This window comes from Lampris incognitus, chromosome 12 (assembly GCF_029633865.1).
Source record: "Lampris incognitus isolate fLamInc1 chromosome 12, fLamInc1.hap2, whole genome shotgun sequence".
Classification (NCBI taxonomy): domain Eukaryota; kingdom Metazoa; phylum Chordata; class Actinopteri; order Lampriformes; family Lampridae; genus Lampris; species Lampris incognitus.
The window spans coordinates 32,847,015-32,868,946 of record NC_079222.1 but is presented as its reverse complement, the minus strand read 5'-3'; positions in this window follow the sequence as shown (position 1 = coordinate 32,868,946).

Genomic DNA, 21,932 nt, shown 5'->3' with positions numbered 1-21,932 from the left:
TTGAGGCATTGCTGAGTATTGATTTCACAAGTGCTTCTCTTTGGGGTTGTCTTAGATGTGCTCAGCGGCAATAATCATACTTTTGAAAACATATGAAAAACGATAAGAGTGATACCAACGGTTCAATATAAATATACCCAAGACGCATTGAAAATGTGTCCTTGATATTGCTCTAACTGATGCTCTGACAATGCTTGTTCACACAGTAAGTGCTTCATGTTGGGGTAGTCGCAAAGACACATAGCTTCAGTCGCAAAAGGACAAATTCCCATGTTTCTCTGTTGGGGTTGTTTTGCTTGACCAGGGCGACATGACAGAAGACTATGCTGATTATAAGTTTGTCGAACACTCGGGCTACAAGGCTACAATCTTGGGGTGGAAGTGATGATAAACCGCTTAAATATGTTCTACCCTTACACAGGATTGGTCGCTGATATTACCCTAATATAAGCACTAACAATACGGTTTACTTCTGTAAGTGCTTCATGTTGGGGTAGTATCTCTTGGCCTCTACAACTTGGTGGGAGACTATGATGATTACAGTTTTGTGAAAAACACTCTCAGATCACTTCAAATTGAGGCATTGGTGAGTCTTGAATACATAAGTGCTTCTCTTTGGGGTTCTCTCAGTTGTACTCAACATATCGATAATTGTACATCTAAAGCACAAAGTAGAAAGTGCTGTCAAGTTAGAGTTTGGTTCTGTGCTGGAAGAACTGACATTTTACGCAAACTTTATGGCAATCTTTACAAAGGCTCTCACAGTTTGTAATGTATAGTGCTTTTTATGGTCAAATTTAGCAGATCTTCTCTTCTCACAGATGGTTATAAATTTGGAAACAGAATTTAGTCCGTGAGTCATCACAAGATTGAAAACATCCAAAGAAGGATTACAATTGTTGACTAACTGACCTTCCTTTGAACAGTCCTGCCTTGATGAAGGTGATTACCCAAGAAATGGCCGACCATCAGGTTAAAAATCTAGAACAATTGACAATTCATCATCCAAACGTTGGAACTTGAGATGTAAATGAGACTGACACGGTTGTTTGAATGCTTCAAGTATATAAAATGATCAACTCACTGAAGCAAAGAAACTCAGGGGAAGACTTGATGGTGAACGACCACAGCCTTGGGCTTGAGTAAGTAGAAACACAATTATTAAGACAAATGTCAAGATGACTGCCCTAACTTCAGCATTGACTTGAACTTAACGGACAGTAAGAACGATACGTTGGGGTAGTTGTACTTGACCGGCGCGACATGCGAGAATACGATGCCGATTTAAGTTTGTCAAACTCTCAGATCACTTCAAATTGAGGCATTGCTGAGTATTGATTTCACAAGTGCTTCTCTTTGGGGTTGTCTTAGATGTGCTCAGCGGCAATAATCTTACCTTTGAAAACATATGAAAAACGATAAGAGTGATACCAACGGTTCAATATAAATATACCCAAGACGCATTGAAAATGTGACCTTGATATTGCTCTAACTGATGCTCTGACAATGCTTGTTCACACAGTAAGTGCTTCATGTTGGGGTAGTCGCAAAGACACATAGCTTCAGTCGCAAAAGGACAAATTCCCATGTTTCTCTGTTGGGGTTGTTTTGCTTGACCAGGGCGACATGACAGAAGACTATGCTGATTATAAGTTTGTCGAACACTCGGGCTACAAGGCTACAATCTTGGGGTGGAAGTGATGATAAACCGCTTAAATATGTTCTACCCTTACACAGGGTTGGTCGCTGATATTACCCTAATATAAGCACTAACAATACGGTTTACTTCTGTAAGTGCTTCATGTTGGGGTAGTATCTCTTGGCCACTACAACTTGGTGGGAGACTATGATGATTACAGTTTTGTGAAAAACACACTCAGATCACTTCAAATTGAGGCATTGGTGAGTCTTGAATACATAAGTGCTTCTCTTTGGGGTTCTCTCAGTTGTACTCAACATATCGATAATTGTACATCTAAAGCACAAAGTAGAAAGTGCTATCAAGTTAGAGTTTGGTTCTGTGCTGGAAGAACTGACATTTTCCGCAAACTTTATGGCAATCTTTACAAAGGCTCTCACAGTTTGTAATGTATAGTGCTTTTTATGGTCAAATTTAGCAGATCTTCTCTTCTCACAGATGGTTATAAATTTGGAAACAGAATTTAGTCCGTGAGTCATCACAAGATTGAAAACATCCAAAGAAGGATTACAATTGTTGACTAACTGACCTTCCTTTGAACAGTCCTGCCTTGATGAAGGTGATTACCCAAGAAATGGCCGACCATCAGGTTAAAAATCTAGAACAATTGACAATTCATCATCCAAACGTTGGAACTTGAGATGTAAATGAGACTGACACGGTTGTTTGAATGCTCCGAGTATATAACATGGTCAACTCACTGAAGCAAAGAAACTCAGGGGAAGACTTGATGGTGAACGACCACAGCCTTGGGCTTGAGTAAGTAGAAACACAATTATTAAGACAAATGTCAAGATGACTGCCCTAACTTCAGCATTGACTTGAACTTAACGGACAGTAAGTGCGATACGTTGGGGTAGTTGTACTTGACCGGCGCGACATGCGAGAATACTATGCCGATTTAAGTTTGTCAAACTCTCAGATCACTTCAAATTGAGGCATTGCTGAGTATTGATTTCACAAGTGCTTCTCTTTGGGGTTGTCTTAGATGTGCTCAGCGGCAATAATCATACTTTTGAAAACATATGAAAAACGATAAGAGTGATACCAACGGTTCAATATAAATATACCCAAGACGCATTGAAAATGTGTCCTTGATATTGCTCTAACTGATGCTCTGACAATGCTTGTTCACACAGTAAGTGCTTCATGTTGGGGTAGTCGCAAAGACACATAGCTTCAGTCGCAAAAGGACAAATTCCCATGTTTCTCTGTTGGGGTTGTTTTGCTTGACCAGGGCGACATGACAGAAGACTATGCTGATTATAAGTTTGTCGAACACTCGGGCTACAAGGCTACAATCTTGGGGTGGAAGTGATGATAAACCGCTTAAATATGTTCTACCCTTACACAGGATTGGTCGCTGATATTACCCTAATATAAGCACTAACAATACGGTTTACTTCTGTAAGTGCTTCATGTTGGGGTAGTATCTCTTGGCCTCTACAACTTGGTGGGAGACTATGATGATTACAGTTTTGTGAAAAACACACTCAGATCACTTCAAATTGAGGCATTGGTGAGTCTTGAATACATAAGTGCTTCTCTTTGGGGTTCTCTCAGTTGTACTCAACATATCGATAATTGTACATCTAAAGCACAAAGTAGAAAGTGCTATCAAGTTAGAGTTTGGTTCTGTGCTGGAAGAACTGACATTTTCCGCAAACTTTATGGCAATCTTTACAAAGGCTCTCACAGTTTGTAATGTATAGTGCTTTTTATGGTCAAATTTAGCAGATCTTCTTTTCTCACAGATGGTTATAAATTTGGAAACAGAATTTAGTCCGTGAGTCATCACAAGATTGAAAACATCCAAAGAAGGATTACAATTGTTGACTAACTGACCTTCCTTTGAACAGTCCTGCCTTGATGAAGGTGATTACCCAAGAAATGGCCGACCATCAGGTTAAAAATCTAGAACAATTGACAATTCATCATCCAAACGTTGGAACTTGAGATGTAAATGAGACTGACACGGTTGTTTGAATGCTCCGAGTATATAACATGGTCAACTCACTGAAGCAAAGAAACTCAGGGGAAGACTTGATGGTGAACGACCACAGCCTTGGGCTTGAGTAAGTAGAAACACAATTATTAAGACAAATGTCAAGATGACTGCCCTAACTTCAGCATTGACTTGAACTTAACGGACAGTAAGTGCGATACGTTGGGGTAGTTGTACTTGACCGGCGCGACATGCGAGAATACTATGCCGATTTAAGTTTGTCAAACTCTCAGATCACTTCAAATTGAGGCATTGCTGAGTATTGATTTCACAAGTGCTTCTCTTTGGGGTTGTCTTAGATGTGCTCAGCGGCAATAATCATACTTTTGAAAACATATGAAAAACGATAAGAGTGATACCAACGGTTCAATATAAATATACCCAAGACGCATTGAAAATGTGTCCTTGATATTGCTCTAACTGATGCTCTGACAATGCTTGTTCACACAGTAAGTGCTTCATGTTGGGGTAGTCGCAAAGACACATAGCTTCAGTCGCAAAAGGACAAATTCCCATGTTTCTCTGTTGGGGTTGTTTTGCTTGACCAGGGCGACATGACAGAAGACTATGCTGATTATAAGTTTGTCGAACACCCGGGCTACAAGGCTACAATCTTGGGGTGGAAGTGATGATAAACCGCTTAAATATGTTCTACCCTTACACAGGATTGGTCGCTGATATTACCCTAATATAAGCACTAACAATACGGTTTACTTCTGTAAGTGCTTCATGTTGGGGTAGTATCTCTTGGCCTCTACAACTTGGTGGGAGACTATGATGATTACAGTTTTGTGAAAAACACACTCAGATCACTTCAAATTGAGGCATTGGTGAGTCTTGAATACATAAGTGCTTCTCTTTGGGGTTCTCTCAGTTGTACTCAACATATCGATAATTGTACATCTAAAGCACAAAGTAGAAAGTGCTATCAAGTTAGAGTTTGGTTCTGTGCTGGAAGAACTGACATTTTCCGCAAACTTTATGGCAATCTTTACAAAGGCTCTCACAGTTTGTAATGTATAGTGCTCTTTATGGTCAAATTTAGCAGATCTTCTCTTCTCACAGATGGTTATAAATTTGGAAACAGAATTTAGTCCGTGAGTCATCACAAGATTGAAAACATCCAAAGAAGGATTACAATTGTTGACTAACTGACCTTCCTTTGAACAGTCCTGCCTTGATGAAGGTGATTACCCAAGAAATGGCCGACCATCAGGTTAAAAATCTAGAACAATTGACAATTCATCATCCAAACGTTGGAACTTGAGATGTAAATGAGACTGACACGGTTGTTTGAATGCTCCGAGTACATAACATGGTCAACTCACTGAAGCAAAGAAACTCAGGGGAAGACTTGATGCAGAACGACTACAGCCTTGGGCTTGAGTAAGTAGAAAAACAATTATTAAGACAAATGTCAAGATGACTGCCCTAACGTCAGCATTGACTTGAACTTAACGAACAGTAAGTGCGATACGTTGGGGTAGTTGTACTTGACCGGCGCGACATGCGAGAATACTATGCCGATTTAAGTTTGTCAAACTCTCAGATCACTTCGAATTGAGGCATTGCTGAGTATTGATTTCACAAGTGCTTCTCTTTGGGGTTGTCTTAGATGTGCTCAGCGGCAATAATCATACTTTTGAAAACATATGAAAAACGATAAGAGTGATACCAACGGTTCAATATAAATATACCCAAGACGCATTGAAAATGTGTCCTTGATATTGCTCTAACTGATGCTCTGACAATGCTTGTTCATACAGTAAGTGCTTCATGTTGGGGTAGTCGCAAAGACACATAGCTTCAGTCGCAAAAGGACAAATTTCCATGTTTCTCTGCCAAAAACCACAGTTCACCCGAGGATCGTTTACACAAGACCGCAAAACCGTCAGAATTCAACTCTAACTTAAGCCACTCTCTTATACAATATATGGTAGATATATGGTAGAAAGTGCTATCAAGTTGGGGTTTGATTCTGTGCTGGAAGAACTGACATTTTCAGCAAACTTTAAGGCAATCTTTACATTGGCATTGACAGTTTGTAACATATAGTGCCTTTTATAGTTGTGAAACTATAGCACATCTTCTCTTTTCTCAGATGATATAAGACCGACATGGGCTTTTATTTAATTCTTCCAGCATATAAAATGATCAATTCCCCGAGGGTCACAAATTCGTGGGAGTACTCGATGCTAACAGAAAACACCTTTGAGCCCGGGTAAGCAGAAAACAACGACGACAAATGTCAATACGACTCCTCTAGCATTAGCATTGACTTGAACTTAACACGATATTGCTCTAACTGATGCTCTGACAATGCTTGTTCACACAGTAAGTGCTTCATGTTGGGGTAGTCGCAAAGACACATAGCTTCAGTCGCAAAAGGACAAATTCCCATGTTTCTCTGTTGGGGTTGTTTTGCTTGACCAGGGCGACATGACAGAAGACTATGCTGATTATAAGTTTGTCGAACACTCGGGCTACAAGGCTACAATCTTGGGGTGGAAGTGATGATAAACCGCTTAAATATGTTCTACCCTTACACAGGATTGGTCGCTGATATTACCCTAATATAAGCACTAACAATACGGTTTACTTCTGTAAGTGCTTCATGTTGGGGTAGTATCGCTTGGCCTCTACAACTTGGTGGGAGACTATGATGATTACAGTTTTGTGAAAAACACACTCAGATCACTTCAAATTGAGGCATTGGTGAGTCTTGAATACATAAGTGCTTCTCTTTGGGGTTCTCTCAGTTGTACTCAACATATCGATAATTGTACATCTAAAGCACAAAGTAGAAAGTGCTATCAAGTTAGAGTTTGGTTCTGTGCTGGAAGAACTGACATTTTCCGCAAACTTTATGGCAATCTTTACAAAGGCTCTCACAGTTTGTAATGTATAGTGCTTTTTATGGTCAAATTTAGCAGATCTTCTCTTCTCACAGATGGTTATAAATTTGGAAACAGAATTTAGTCCGTGAGTCATCACAAGATTGAAAACATCCAAAGAAGGATTACAATTGTTGACTAACTGACCTTCCTTTGAACAGTCCTGCCTTGATGAAGGTGATTACCCAAGAAATGGCCGACCATCAGGTTAAAAATCTAGAACAATTGACAATTCATCATCCAAACGTTGGAACTTGAGATGTAAATGAGACTGACACGGTTGTTTGAATGCTCCGAGTATATAACATGGTCAACTCACTGAAGCAAAGAAACTCAGGGGAAGACTTGATGGTGAACGACCACAGCCTTGGGCTTGAGTAAGTAGAAAAACAATTATTAAGACAAATGTCAAGATGACTGCCCTAACTTCAGCATTGACTTGAACTTAACGAACAGTAAGTGCGATACGTTGGGGTAGTTGTACTTGACCGGCGCGACATGCGAGAATACTATGCCGATTTAAGTTTGTCAAACTCTCAGATCACTTCGAATTGAGGCATTGCTGAGTATTGATTTCACAAGTGCTTCTCTTTGGGGTTGTCTTAGATGTGCTCAGCGGCAATAATCATACTATTGAAAACATATGAAAAACGATAAGAGTGATACCAACGGTTCAATATAAATATACCCAAGACGCATTGAAAATGTGTCCTTGATATTGCTCTAACTGATGCTCTGACAATGCTTGTTCATACAGTAAGTGCTTCATGTTGGGGTAGTCGCAAAGACACATAGCTTCAGTCGCAAAAGGACAAATTTCCATGTTTCTCTGCCAAAAACCACAGTTCACCCGAGGATCGTTTACACAAGACCGCAAAACCGTCAGAATTCAACTCTAACTTAAGCCACTCTCTTATACAATATATGGTAGATATATGGTAGAAAGTGCTATCAAGTTGGGGTTTGATTCTGTGCTGGAAGAACTGACATTTTCAGCAAACTTTAAGGCAATCTTTACATTGGCATTGACAGTTTGTAACATATAGTGCCTTTTATAGTTGTGAAACTATAGCACATCTTCTCTTTTCTCAGATGATATAAGACCGACATGGGCTTTTATTTAATTCTTCCAGCATATAAAATGATCAATTCCCCGAGGGTCACAAATTCGTGGGAGTACTCGATGCTAACAGAAAACACCTTTGAGCCCGGGTAAGCAGAAAACAACGACGACAAATGTCAATACGACTCCTCTAGCATTAGCATTGACTTGAACTTAACACGATATTGCTCTAACTGATGCTCTGACAATGCTTGTTCACACAGTAAGTGCTTCATGTTGGGGTAGTCGCAAAGACACATAGCTTCAGTCGCAAAAGGACAAATTCCCATGTTTCTCTGTTGGGGTTGTTTTGCTTGACCAGGGCGACATGACAGAAGACTATGCTGATTATAAGTTTGTCGAACACTCGGGCTACAAGGCTACAATCTTGGGGTGGAAGTGATGATAAACCGCTTAAATATGTTCTACCCTTACACAGGATTGGTCGCTGATATTACCCTAATATAAGCACTAACAATACGGTTTACTTCTGTAAGTGCTTCATGTTGGGGTAGTATCTCTTGGCCTCTACAACTTGGTGGGAGACTATGATGATTACAGTTTTGTGAAAAACACACTCAGATCACTTCAAATTGAGGCATTGGTGAGTCTTGAATACATAAGTGCTTCTCTTTGGGGTTCTCTCAGTTGTACTCAACATATCGATAATTGTACATCTAAAGCACAAAGTAGAAAGTGCTATCAAGTTAGAGTTTGGTTCTGTGCTGGAAGAACTGACATTTTCCGCAAACTTTATGGCAATCTTTACAAAGGCTCTCACAGTTTGTAATGTATAGTGCTTTTTATGGTCAAATTTAGCAGATCTTCTCTTCTCACAGATGGTTATAAATTTGGAAACAGAATTTAGTCCGTGAGTCATCACAAGATTGAAAACATCCAAAGAAGGATTACAATTGTTGACTAACTGACCTTCCTTTGAACAGTCCTGCCTTGATGAAGGTGATTACCCAAGAAATGGCCGACCATCAGGTTAAAAATCTAGAACAATTGACAATTCATCATCCAAACGTTGGAACTTGAGATGTAAATGAGACTGACACGGTTGTTTGAATGCTCCGAGTATATAACATGGTCAACTCACTGAAGCAAAGAAACTCAGGGGAAGACTTGATGGTGAACGACCACAGCCTTGGGCTTGAGTAAGTAGAAAAACAATTATTAAGACAAATGTCAAGATGACTGCCCTAACTTCAGCATTGACTTGAACTTAACGAACAGTAAGTGCGATACGTTGGGGTAGTTGTACTTGACCGGCGCGACATGCGAGAATACTATGCCGATTTAAGTTTGTCAAACTCTCAGATCACTTCGAATTGAGGCATTGCTGAGTATTGATTTCACAAGTGCTTCTCTTTGGGGTTGTCTTAGATGTGCTCAGCGGCAATAATCATACTTTTGAAAACATATGAAAAACGATAAGAGTGATACCAACGGTTCAATATAAATATACCCAAGACGCATTGAAAATGTGTCCTTGATATTGCTCTAACTGATGCTCTGACAATGCTTGTTCACACAGTAAGTGCTTCATGTTGGGGTAGTCGCAAAGACACATAGCTTCAGTCGCAAAAGGACAAATTCCCATGTTTCTCTGTTGGGGTTGTTTTGCTTGACCAGGGCGACATGACAGAAGACTATGCTGATTATAAGTTTGTCGAACACTCGGGCTACAAGGCTACAATCTTGGGGTGGAAGTGATGATAAACCGCTTAAATATGTTCTACCCTTACACAGGATTGGTCGCTGATATTACCCTAATATAAGCACTAACAATACGGTTTACTTCTGTAAGTGCTTCATGTTGGGGTAGTATCTCTTGGCCTCTACAACTTGGTGGGAGACTATGATGATTACAGTTTTGTGAAAAACACTCTCAGATCACTTCAAATTGAGGCATTGGTGAGTCTTGAATACATAAGTGCTTCTCTTTGGGGTTCTCTCAGTTGTACTCAACATATCGATAATTGTACATCTAAAGCACAAAGTAGAAAGTGCTGTCAAGTTAGAGTTTGGTTCTGTGCTGGAAGAACTGACATTTTCCGCAAACTTTATGGCAATCTTTACAAAGGCTCTCACAGTTTGTAATGTATAGTGCTTTTTATGGTCAAATTTAGCAGATCTTCTCTTCTCACAGATGGTTATAAATTTGGAAACAGAATTTAGTCCGTGAGTCATCACAAGATTGAAAACATCCAAAGAAGGATTACAATTGTTGACTAACTGACCTTCCTTTGAACAGTCCTGCCTTGATGAAGGTGATTACCCAAGAAATGGCCGACCATCAGGTTAAAAATCTAGAACAATTGACAAATCATCATCCAAACGTTGGAACTTGAGATGTAAATGAGACTGACACGGTTGTTTGAATGCTTCAAGTATATAAAATGATCAACTCACTGAAGCAAAGAAACTCAGGGGAAGACTTGATGGTGAACGACCACAGCCTTGGGCTTGAGTAAGTAGAAACACTATTATTAAGACAAATGTCAAGATGACTGCCCTAACTTCAGCATTGACTTGAACTTAACGGACAGTAAGAACGATACGTTGGGGTAGTTGTACTTGACCGGCGCGACATGCGAGAATACTATGCCGATTTAAGTTTGTCAAACTCTCAGATCACTTCAAATTGAGGCATTGCTGAGTATTGATTTCACAAGTGCTTCTCTTTGGGGTTGTCTTAGATGTGCTCAGCGGCAATAATCATACCTTTGAAAACATATGAAAAACGATAAGAGTGATACCAACGGTTCAATATAAATATACCCAAGACGCATTGAAAATGTGTCCTTGATATTGCTCTAACTGATGCTCTGACAATGCTTGTTCACACAGTAAGTGCTTCATGTTGGGGTAGTCGCAAAGACACATAGCTTCAGTCGCAAAAGGACAAATTCCCATGTTTCTCTGTTGGGGTTGTTTTGCTTGACCAGGGCGACATGACAGAAGACTATGCTGATTATAAGTTTGTCGAACACTCGGGCTACAAGGCTACAATCTTGGGGTGGAAGTGATGATAAACCGCTTAAATATGTTCTACCCTTACACAGGATTGGTCGCTGATATTACCCTAATATAAGCACTAACAATACGGTTTACTTCTGTAAGTGCTTCATGTTGGGGTAGTATCGCTTGGCCTCTACAACTTGGTGGGAGACTATGATGATTACAGTTTTGTGAAAAACACACTCAGATCACTTCAAATTGAGGCATTGGTGAGTCTTGAATACATAAGTGCTTCTCTTTGGGGTTCTCTCAGTTGTACTCAACATATCGATAATTGTACATCTAAAGCACAAAGTAGAAAGTGCTATCAAGTTAGAGTTTGGTTCTGTGCTGGAAGAACTGACATTTTCCGCAAACTTTATGGCAATCTTTACAAAGGCTCTCACAGTTTGTAATGTATAGTGCTTTTTATGGTCAAATTTAGCAGATCTTCTCTTCTCACAGATGGTTATAAATTTGGAAACAGAATTTAGTCCGTGAGTCATCACAAGATTGAAAACATCCAAAGAAGGATTACAATTGTTGACTAACTGACCTTCCTTTGAACAGTCCTGCCTTGATGAAGGTGATTACCCAAGAAATGGCCGACCATCAGGTTAAAAATCTAGAACAATTGACAATTCATCATCCAAACGTTGGAACTTGAGATGTAAATGAGACTGACACGGTTGTTTGAATGCTTCAAGTATATAAAATGATCAACTCACTGAAGCAAAGAAACTCAGGGGAAGACTTGATGGTGAACGACCACAGCCTTGGGCTTGAGTAAGTAGAAACACAATTATTAAGACAAATGTCAAGATGACTGCCCTAACTTCAGCATTGACTTGAACTTAACGGACAGTAAGTGCGATACGTTGGGGTAGTTGTACTTGACCGGCGCGACATGCGAGAATACTATGCCGATTTAAGTTTGTCAAACTCTCAGATCACTTCAAATTGAGGCATTGCTGAGTATTGATTTCACAAGTGCTTCTCTTTGGGGTTGTCTTAGATGTGCTCAGCGGCAATAATCATACTTTTGAAAACATATGAAAAACGATAAGAGTGATACCAACGGTTCAATATAAATATACCCAAGACGCATTGAAAATGTGTCCTTGATATTGCTCTAACTGATGCTCTGACAATGCTTGTTCACACAGTAAGTGCTTCATGTTGGGGTAGTCGCAAAGACACATAGCTTCAGTCGCAAAAGGACAAATTCCCATGTTTCTCTGTTGGGGTTGTTTTGCTTGACCAGGGCGACATGACAGAAGACTATGCTGATTATAAGTTTGTCGAACACTCGGGCTACAAGGCTACAATCTTGGGGTGGAAGTGATGATAAACCGCTTAAATATGTTCTACCCTTACACAGGATTGGTCGCTGATATTACCCTAATATAAGCACTAACAATACGGTTTACTTCTGTAAGTGCTTCATGTTGGGGTAGTATCTCTTGGCCTCTACAACTTGGTGGGAGACTATGATGATTACAGTTTTGTGAAAAACACTCTCAGATCACTTCAAATTGAGGCATTGGTGAGTCTTGAATACATAAGTGCTTCTCTTTGGGGTTCTCTCAGTTGTACTCAACATATCGATAATTGTACATCTAAAGCACAAAGTAGAAAGTGCTGTCAAGTTAGAGTTTGGTTCTGTGCTGGAAGAACTGACATTTTACGCAAACTTTATGGCAATCTTTACAAAGGCTCTCACAGTTTGTAATGTATAGTGCTTTTTATGGTCAAATTTAGCAGATCTTCTCTTCTCACAGATGGTTATAAATTTGGAAACAGAATTTAGTCCGTGAGTCATCACAAGATTGAAAACATCCAAAGAAGGATTACAATTGTTGACTAACTGACCTTCCTTTGAACAGTCCTGCCTTGATGAAGGTGATTACCCAAGAAATGGCCGACCATCAGGTTAAAAATCTAGAACAATTGACAATTCATCATCCAAACGTTGGAACTTGAGATGTAAATGAGACTGACACGGTTGTTTGAATGCTTCAAGTATATAAAATGATCAACTCACTGAAGCAAAGAAACTCAGGGGAAGACTTGATGGTGAACGACCACAGCCTTGGGCTTGAGTAAGTAGAAACACAATTATTAAGACAAATGTCAAGATGACTGCCCTAACTTCAGCATTGACTTGAACTTAACGGACAGGAAGAACGATACGTTGGGGTAGTTGTACTTGACCGGCGCGACATGCGAGAATACGATGCCGATTTAAGTTTGTCAAACTCTCAGATCACTTCAAATTGAGGCATTGCTGAGTATTGATTTCACAAGTGCTTCTCTTTGGGGTTGTCTTAGATGTGCTCAGCGGCAATAATCTTACCTTTGAAAACATATGAAAAACGATAAGAGTGATACCAACGGTTCAATATAAATATACCCAAGACGCATTGAAAATGTGACCTTGATATTGCTCTAACTGATGCTCTGACAATGCTTGTTCACACAGTAAGTGCTTCATGTTGGGGTAGTCGCAAAGACACATAGCTTCAGTCGCAAAAGGACAAATTCCCATGTTTCTCTGTTGGGGTTGTTTTGCTTGACCAGGGCGACATGACAGAAGACTATGCTGATTATAAGTTTGTCGAACACTCGGGCTACAAGGCTACAATCTTGGGGTGGAAGTGATGATAAACCGCTTAAATATGTTCTACCCTTACACAGGGTTGGTCGCTGATATTACCCTAATATAAGCACTAACAATACGGTTTACTTCTGTAAGTGCTTCATGTTGGGGTAGTATCTCTTGGCCACTACAACTTGGTGGGAGACTATGATGATTACAGTTTTGTGAAAAACACACTCAGATCACTTCAAATTGAGGCATTGGTGAGTCTTGAATACATAAGTGCTTCTCTTTGGGGTTCTCTCAGTTGTACTCAACATATCGATAATTGTACATCTAAAGCACAAAGTAGAAAGTGCTATCAAGTTAGAGTTTGGTTCTGTGCTGGAAGAACTGACATTTTCCGCAAACTTTATGGCAATCTTTACAAAGGCTCTCACAGTTTGTAATGTATAGTGCTTTTTATGGTCAAATTTAGCAGATCTTCTCTTCTCACAGATGGTTATAAATTTGGAAACAGAATTTAGTCCGTGAGTCATCACAAGATTGAAAACATCCAAAGAAGGATTACAATTGTTGACTAACTGACCTTCCTTTGAACAGTCCTGCCTTGATGAAGGTGATTACCCAAGAAATGGCCGACCATCAGGTTAAAAATCTAGAACAATTGACAATTCATCATCCAAACGTTGGAACTTGAGATGTAAATGAGACTGACACGGTTGTTTGAATGCTCCGAGTATATAACATGGTCAACTCACTGAAGCAAAGAAACTCAGGGGAAGACTTGATGGTGAACGACCACAGCCTTGGGCTTGAGTAAGTAGAAACACAATTATTAAGACAAATGTCAAGATGACTGCCCTAACTTCAGCATTGACTTGAACTTAACGGACAGTAAGTGCGATACGTTGGGGTAGTTGTACTTGACCGGCGCGACATGCGAGAATACTATGCCGATTTAAGTTTGTCAAACTCTCAGATCACTTCAAATTGAGGCATTGCTGAGTATTGATTTCACAAGTGCTTCTCTTTGGGGTTGTCTTAGATGTGCTCAGCGGCAATAATCATACTTTTGAAAACATATGAAAAACGATAAGAGTGATACCAACGGTTCAATATAAATATACCCAAGACGCATTGAAAATGTGTCCTTGATATTGCTCTAACTGATGCTCTGACAATGCTTGTTCACACAGTAAGTGCTTCATGTTGGGGTAGTCGCAAAGACACATAGCTTCAGTCGCAAAAGGACAAATTCCCATGTTTCTCTGTTGGGGTTGTTTTGCTTGACCAGGGCGACATGACAGAAGACTATGCTGATTATAAGTTTGTCGAACACTCGGGCTACAAGGCTACAATCTTGGGGTGGAAGTGATGATAAACCGCTTAAATATGTTCTACCCTTACACAGGATTGGTCGCTGATATTACCCTAATATAAGCACTAACAATACGGTTTACTTCTGTAAGTGCTTCATGTTGGGGTAGTATCTCTTGGCCTCTACAACTTGGTGGGAGACTATGATGATTACAGTTTTGTGGAAAAACACACTCAGATCACTTCAAATTGAGGCATTGGTGAGTCTTGAATACATAAGTGCTTCTCTTTGGGGTTCTCTCAGTTGTACTCAACATATCGATAATTGTACATCTAAAGCACAAAGTAGAAAGTGCTATCAAGTTAGAGTTTGGTTCTGTGCTGGAAGAACTGACATTTTCCGCAAACTTTATGGCAATCTTTACAAAGGCTCTCACAGTTTGTAATGTATAGTGCTTTTTATGGTCAAATTTAGCAGATCTTCTCTTCTCACAGATGGTTATAAATTTGGAAACAGAATTTAGTCCGTGAGTCATCACAAGATTGAAAACATCCAAAGAAGGATTACAATTGTTGACTAACTGACCTTCCTTTGAACAGTCCTGCCTTGATGAAGGTGATTACCCAAGAAATGGCCGACCATCAGGTTAAAAATCTAGAACAATTGACAATTCATCATCCAAACGTTGGAACTTGAGATGTAAATGAGACTGACACGGTTGTTTGAATGCTCCGAGTATATAACATGGTCAACTCACTGAAGCAAAGAAACTCAGGGAAAGACTTGATGGTGAACGACCACAGCCTTGGGCTTGAGTAAGTAGAAAAACAATTATTAAGACAAATGTCAAGATGACTGCCCTAACTTCAGCATTGACTTGAACTTAACGAACAGTAAGTGCGATACGTTGGGGTAGTTGTACTTGACCGGCGCGACATGCGAGAATACTATGCCGATTTAAGTTTGTCAAACTCTCAGATCACTTCGAATTGAGGCATTGCTGAGTATTGATTTCACAAGTGCTTCTCTTTGGGGTTGTCTTAGATGTGCTCAGCGGCAATAATCATACTTTTGAAAACATATGAAAAACGATAAGAGTGATACCAACGGTTCAATATAAATATACCCAAGACGCATTGAAAATGTGTCCTTGATATTGCTCTAACTGATGCTCTGACAATGCTTGTTCACACAGTAAGTGCTTCATGTTGGGGTAGTCGCAAAGACACATAGCTTCAGTCGCAAAAGGACAAATTCCCATGTTTCTCTGTTGGGGTTGTTTTGCTTGACCAGGGCGACATGACAGAAGACTATGCTGATTATAAGTTTGTCGAACACTCGGGCTACAAGGCTACAATCTTGGGGTGGAAGTGATGATAAACCGCTTAAATATGTTCTACCCTTACACAGGATTGGTCGCTGATATTACCCTAATATAAGCACTAACAATACGGTTTACTTCTGTAAGTGCTTCATGTTGGGGTAGTATCTCTTGGCCTCTACAACTTGGTGGGAGACTATGATGATTACAGTTTTGTGAAAAACACTCTCAGATCACTTCAAATTGAGGCATTGGTGAGTCTTGAATACATAAGTGCTTCTCTTTGGGGTTCTCTCAGTTGTACTCAACATATCGATAATTGTACATCTAAAGCACAAAGTAGAAAGTGCTGTCAAGTTAGAGTTTGGTTCTGTGCTGGAAGAACTGACATTTTCCGCAAACTTTATGGCAATCTTTACAAAGGCTCTCACAGTTTGTAATGTATAGTGCTTTTTATGGTCAAATTTAGCAGATCTTCTCTTCTCACAGATGGTTATAAATTTGGAAACAGAATTTAGTCCGTGAGTCATCACAAGATTGAAAACATCCAAAGAAGGATTACAATTGTTGACTAACTGACCTTCCTTTGAACAGTCCTGCCTTGATGAAGGTGATTACCCAAGAAATGGCCGACCATCAGGTTAAAAATCTAGAACAATTGACAAATCATCATCCAAACGTTGGAACTTGAGATGTAAATGAGACTGACACGGTTGTTTGAATGCTTCAAGTATATAAAATGATCAACTCACTGAAGCAAAGAAACTCAGGGGAAGACTTGATGGTGAACGACCACAGCCTTGGGCTTGAGTAAGTAGAAACACTATTATTAAGACAAATGTCAAGATGACTGCCCTAACTTCAGCATTGACTTGAACTTAACGGACAGTAAGTGCGATACGTTGGGGTAGTTGTACTTGACCGGCGCGACATGCGAGAATACTATGCCGATTTAAGTTTGTCAAACTCTCAGATCACTTCAAATTGAGGCATTGCTGAGTATTGATTTCACAAGTGCTTCTCTTTGGGGTTGTCTTAGATGTGCTCAGCGGCAATAATCATACTTTTGAAAACATATGAAAAACGATAAGAGTGATACCAACGGTTCAATATAAATATACCCAAGACGCATTGAAAATGTGTCCTTGATATTGCTCTAACTGATGCTCTGACAATGCTTGTTCACACAGTAAGTGCTTCATGTTGGGGTAGTCGCAAAGACACATAGCTTCAGTCGCAAAAGGACAAATTCCCATGTTTCTCTGTTGGGGTTGTTTTGCTTGACCAGGGCGACATGACAGAAGACTATGCTGATTATAAGTTTGTCGAACACTCGGGCTACAAGGCTACAATCTTGGGGTGGAAGTGATGATAAACCGCTTAAATATGTTCTACCCTTACACAGGATTGGTCGCTGATATTACCCTAATATAAGCACTAACAATACGGTTTACTTCTGTAAGTGCTTCATGTTGGGGTAGTATCTCTTGGCCTCTACAACTTGGTGGGAGACTATGATGATTACAGTTTTGTGAAAAACACACTCAGATCACTTCAAATTGAGGCATTGGTGAGTCTTGAATACATAAGTGCTTCTCTTTGGGGTTCTCTCAGTTGTACTCAACATATCGATAATTGTACATCTAAAGCACAAAGTAGAAAGTGCTATCAAGTTAGAGTTTGGTTCTGTGCTGGAAGAACTGACATTTTCCGCAAACTTTATGGCAATCTTTACAAAGGCTCTCACAGTTTGTAATGTATAGTGCTTTTTATGGTCAAATTTAGCAGATCTTCTCTTCTCACAGATGGTTATAAATTTGGAAACAGAATTTAGTCCGTGAGTCATCACAAGATTGAAAACATCCAAAGAAGGATTACAATTGTTGACTAACTGACCTTCCTTTGAACAGTCCTGCCTTGATGAAGGTGATTACCCAAGAAATGGCCGACCATCAGGTTAAAAATCTAGAACAATTGACAATTCATCATCCAAACGTTGGAACTTGAGATGTAAGTGAGACTGACACGGTTGTTTGAATGCTCCGAGTATATAACATGGTCAACTCACTGAAGCAAAGAAACTCAGGGGAAGACTTGATGGTGAACGACCACAGCATTGGGCTTGAGTAAGTAGAAACACAATTATTAAGACAAATGTCAAGATGACTGCCCTAACTTCAGCATTGACTTGAACTTAACGGACAGTAAGTGCGATACGTTGGGGTAGTTGTACTTGACCGGCGCGACATGCGAGAATACTATGCCGATTTAAGTTTTTCAAACTCTCAGATCACTTCAAATTGAGGCATTGCTGAGTATCGATTTCACAAGTGCTTCTCTTTGGGGTTGTCTTAGATGTGCTCAGCGGCAATAATCATACTTTTGAAAACATATGAAAAACGATAAGAGTGATACCCATGGTTCAATATAAATATACCCAAGACGCATTGAAAATGTGTCCTTGATATTGCTCTAACTGATGCTCTGACAATGCTTGTTCACACAGTAAGTGCTTCATGTTGGGGTAGTCGCAAAGACACAGCTTCAGTCGCAAAAGGACAAATTCCCATGTTTCTCTGTTGGGGTTGTTTTGCTTGACCAGGGCGACATGACAGAAGACTATGCTGATTATAAGTTTGTCGAACACTCGGGCTACAAGGCTACAATCTTGGGGTGGAAGTGATGATAAACCGCTTAAATATGTTCTACCCTTACACAGGATTGGTCGCTGATATTACCCTAATATAAGCACTAACAATACGGTTTACTTCTGTAAGTGCTTCATGTTGGGGTAGTATCTCTTGGCCTCTACAACTTGGTGGGAGACTATGATGATTACAGTTTTGTGAAAAACACACTCAGATCACTTCAAATTGAAGCATTGGTGAGTCTTGAATACATAAGTGCTTCTCTTTGGGGTTCTCTCAGTTGTACTCAACATATCGATAATTGTACATCTAAAGCACAAAGTAGAAAGTGCTATCAAGTTAGAGTTTGGTTCTGTGCTGGAAGAACTGACATTTTCCGCAAACTTTATGGCAATCTTTACAAAGGCTCTCACAGTTTGTAATGTATAGTGCTTTTTATGGTCAAATTTAGCAGATCTTCTCTTCTCACAGATGGTTATAAATTTGGAAACAGAATTTAGTCCGTGAGTCATCACAAGATTGAAAACATCCAAAGAAGGATTACAATTGTTGACTAACTGACCTTCCTTTGAACAGTCCTGCCTTGATGAAGGTGATTACCCAAGAAATGGCCGACCATCAGGTTAAAAATCTAGAACAATTGACAATTCATCATCCAAACGTTGGAACTTGAGATGTAAATGAGACTGACACGGTTGTTTGAATGCTCCGAGTATATAACATGGTCAACTCACTGAAGCAAAGAAACTCAGGGGAAGACTTGATGGTGAACGACCACAGCCTTGGGCTTGAGTAAGTAGAAACACAATTATTAAGACAAATGTCAAGATGACTGCCCTAACTTCAGCATTGACTTGAACTTAACGGACAGTAAGTGCGATACGTTGGGGTAGTTGTACTTGACCGGCGCGACATGCGAGAATACTATGCCGATTTAAGTTTGTCAAACTCTCAGATCACTTCAAATTGAGGCATTGCTGAGTATTGATTTCACAAGTGCTTCTCTTTGGGGTTGTCTTAGATGTGCTCAGCGGCAATAATCATACTTTTGAAAACATATGAAAAACGATAAGAGTGATACCAACGGTTCAATATAAATATACCCAAGACGCATTGAAAATGTGTCCTTGATATTGCTCTAACTGATGCTCTGACAATGCTTGTTCACACAGTAAGTGCTTCATGTTGGGGTAGTCGCAAAGACACATAGCTTCAGTCGCAAAAGGACAAATTCCCATGTTTCTCTGTTGGGGTTGTTTTGCTTGACCAGGGCGACATGACAGAAGACTATGCTGATTATAAGTTTGTCGAACACTCGGGCTACAAGGCTACAATCTTGGGGTGGAAGTGATGATAAACCGCTTAAATATGTTCTACCCTTACACAGGATTGGTCGCTGATATTACCCTAATATAAGCACTAACAATACGGTTTACTTCTGTAAGTGCTTCATGTTGGGGTAGTATCGCTTGGCCTCTACAACTTGGTGGGAGACTATGATGATTACAGTTTTGTGAAAAACACACTCAGATCACTTCAAATTGAGGCATTGGTGAGTCTTGAATACATAAGTGCTTCTCTTTGGGGTTCTCTCAGTTGTACTCAACATATCGATAATTGTACATCTAAAGCACAAAGTAGAAAGTGCTATCAAGTTAGAGTTTGGTTCTGTGCTGGAAGAACTGACATTTTCCGCAAACTTTATGGCAATCTTTACAAAGGCTCTCACAGTTTGTAATGTATAGTGCTTTTTATGGTCAAATTTAGCAGATCTTCTCTTCTCACAGATGGTTATAAATTTGGAAACAGAATTTAGTCCGTGAGTCATCACAAGATTGAAAACATCCAAAGAAGGATTACAATTGTTGACTAACTGACCTTCCTTTGAACAGTCCTGCCTTGATGAAGGTGATTACCCAAGAAATGGCCGACCATCAGGTTAAAAATCTAGAACAATTGACAATTCATCATCCAAACGTTGGAACTTGAGATGTAAATGAGACTGACACGGTTGTTTGAATGCTCCGAGTATATAACATGGTCAACTCACTGAAGCAAAGAAACTCAGGGGAAGACTTGATGGTGAACGACCACAGCCTTGGGCTTGAGTAAGTAGAAACACAATTATTAAGACAAATGTCAAGATGACTGCCCTAACTTCAGCATTGACTTGAACTTAACGGACAGTAAGTGCGATACGTTGGGGTAGTTGTACTTGACCGGCGCGACATGCGAGAATACTATGCCGATTTAAGTTTGTCAAACTCTCAGATCACTTCAAATTGAGGCATTGCTGAGTATTGATTTCACAAGTGCTTCTCTTTGGGGTTGTCTTAGATGTGCTCAGCGGCAATAATCATACTTTTGAAAACATATGAAAAACGATAAGAGTGATACCAACGGTTCAATATAAATATACCCAAGACGCATTGAAAATGTGTCCTTGATATTGCTCTAACTGATGCTCTGACAATGCTTGTTCACACAGTAAGTGCTTCATGTTGGGGTAGTCGCAAAGACACATAGCTTCAGTCGCAAAAGGACAAATTCCCATGTTTCTCTGTTGGGGTTGTTTTGCTTGACCAGGGCGACATGACAGAAGACTATGCTGATTATAAGTTTGTCGAACACTCGGGCTACAAGGCTACAATCTTGGGGTGGAAGTGATGATAAACCGCTTAAATATGTTCTACCCTTACACAGGATTGGTCGCTGATATTACCCTAATATAAGCACTAACAATACGGTTTACTTCTGTAAGTGCTTCATGTTGGGGTAGTATCTCTTGGCCTCTACAACTTGGTGGGAGACTATGATGATTACAGTTTTGTGAAAAACACACTCAGATCACTTCAAATTGAGGCATTGGTGAGTCTTGAATACATAAGTGCTTCTCTTTGGGGTTCTCTCAGTTGTACTCAACATATCGATAATTGTACATCTAAAGCACAAAGTAGAAAGTGCTATCAAGTTAGAGTTTGGTTCTGTGCTGGAAGAACTGACATTTTCCGCAAACTTTATGGCAATCTTTACAAAGGCTCTCACAGTTTGTAATGTATAGTGCTTTTTATGGTCAAATTTAGCAGATCTTCTCTTCTCACAGATGGTTATAAATTTGGAAACAGAATTTAGTCCGTGAGTCATCACAAGATTGAAAACATCCAAAGAAGGATTACAATTGTTGACTAACTGACCTTCCTTTGAACAGTCCTGCCTTGATGAAGGTGATTACCCAAGAAATGGCCGACCATCAGGTTAAAAATCTAGAACAATTGACAATTCATCATCCAAACGTTGGAACTTGAGATGTAAATGAGACTGACACGGTTGTTTGAAT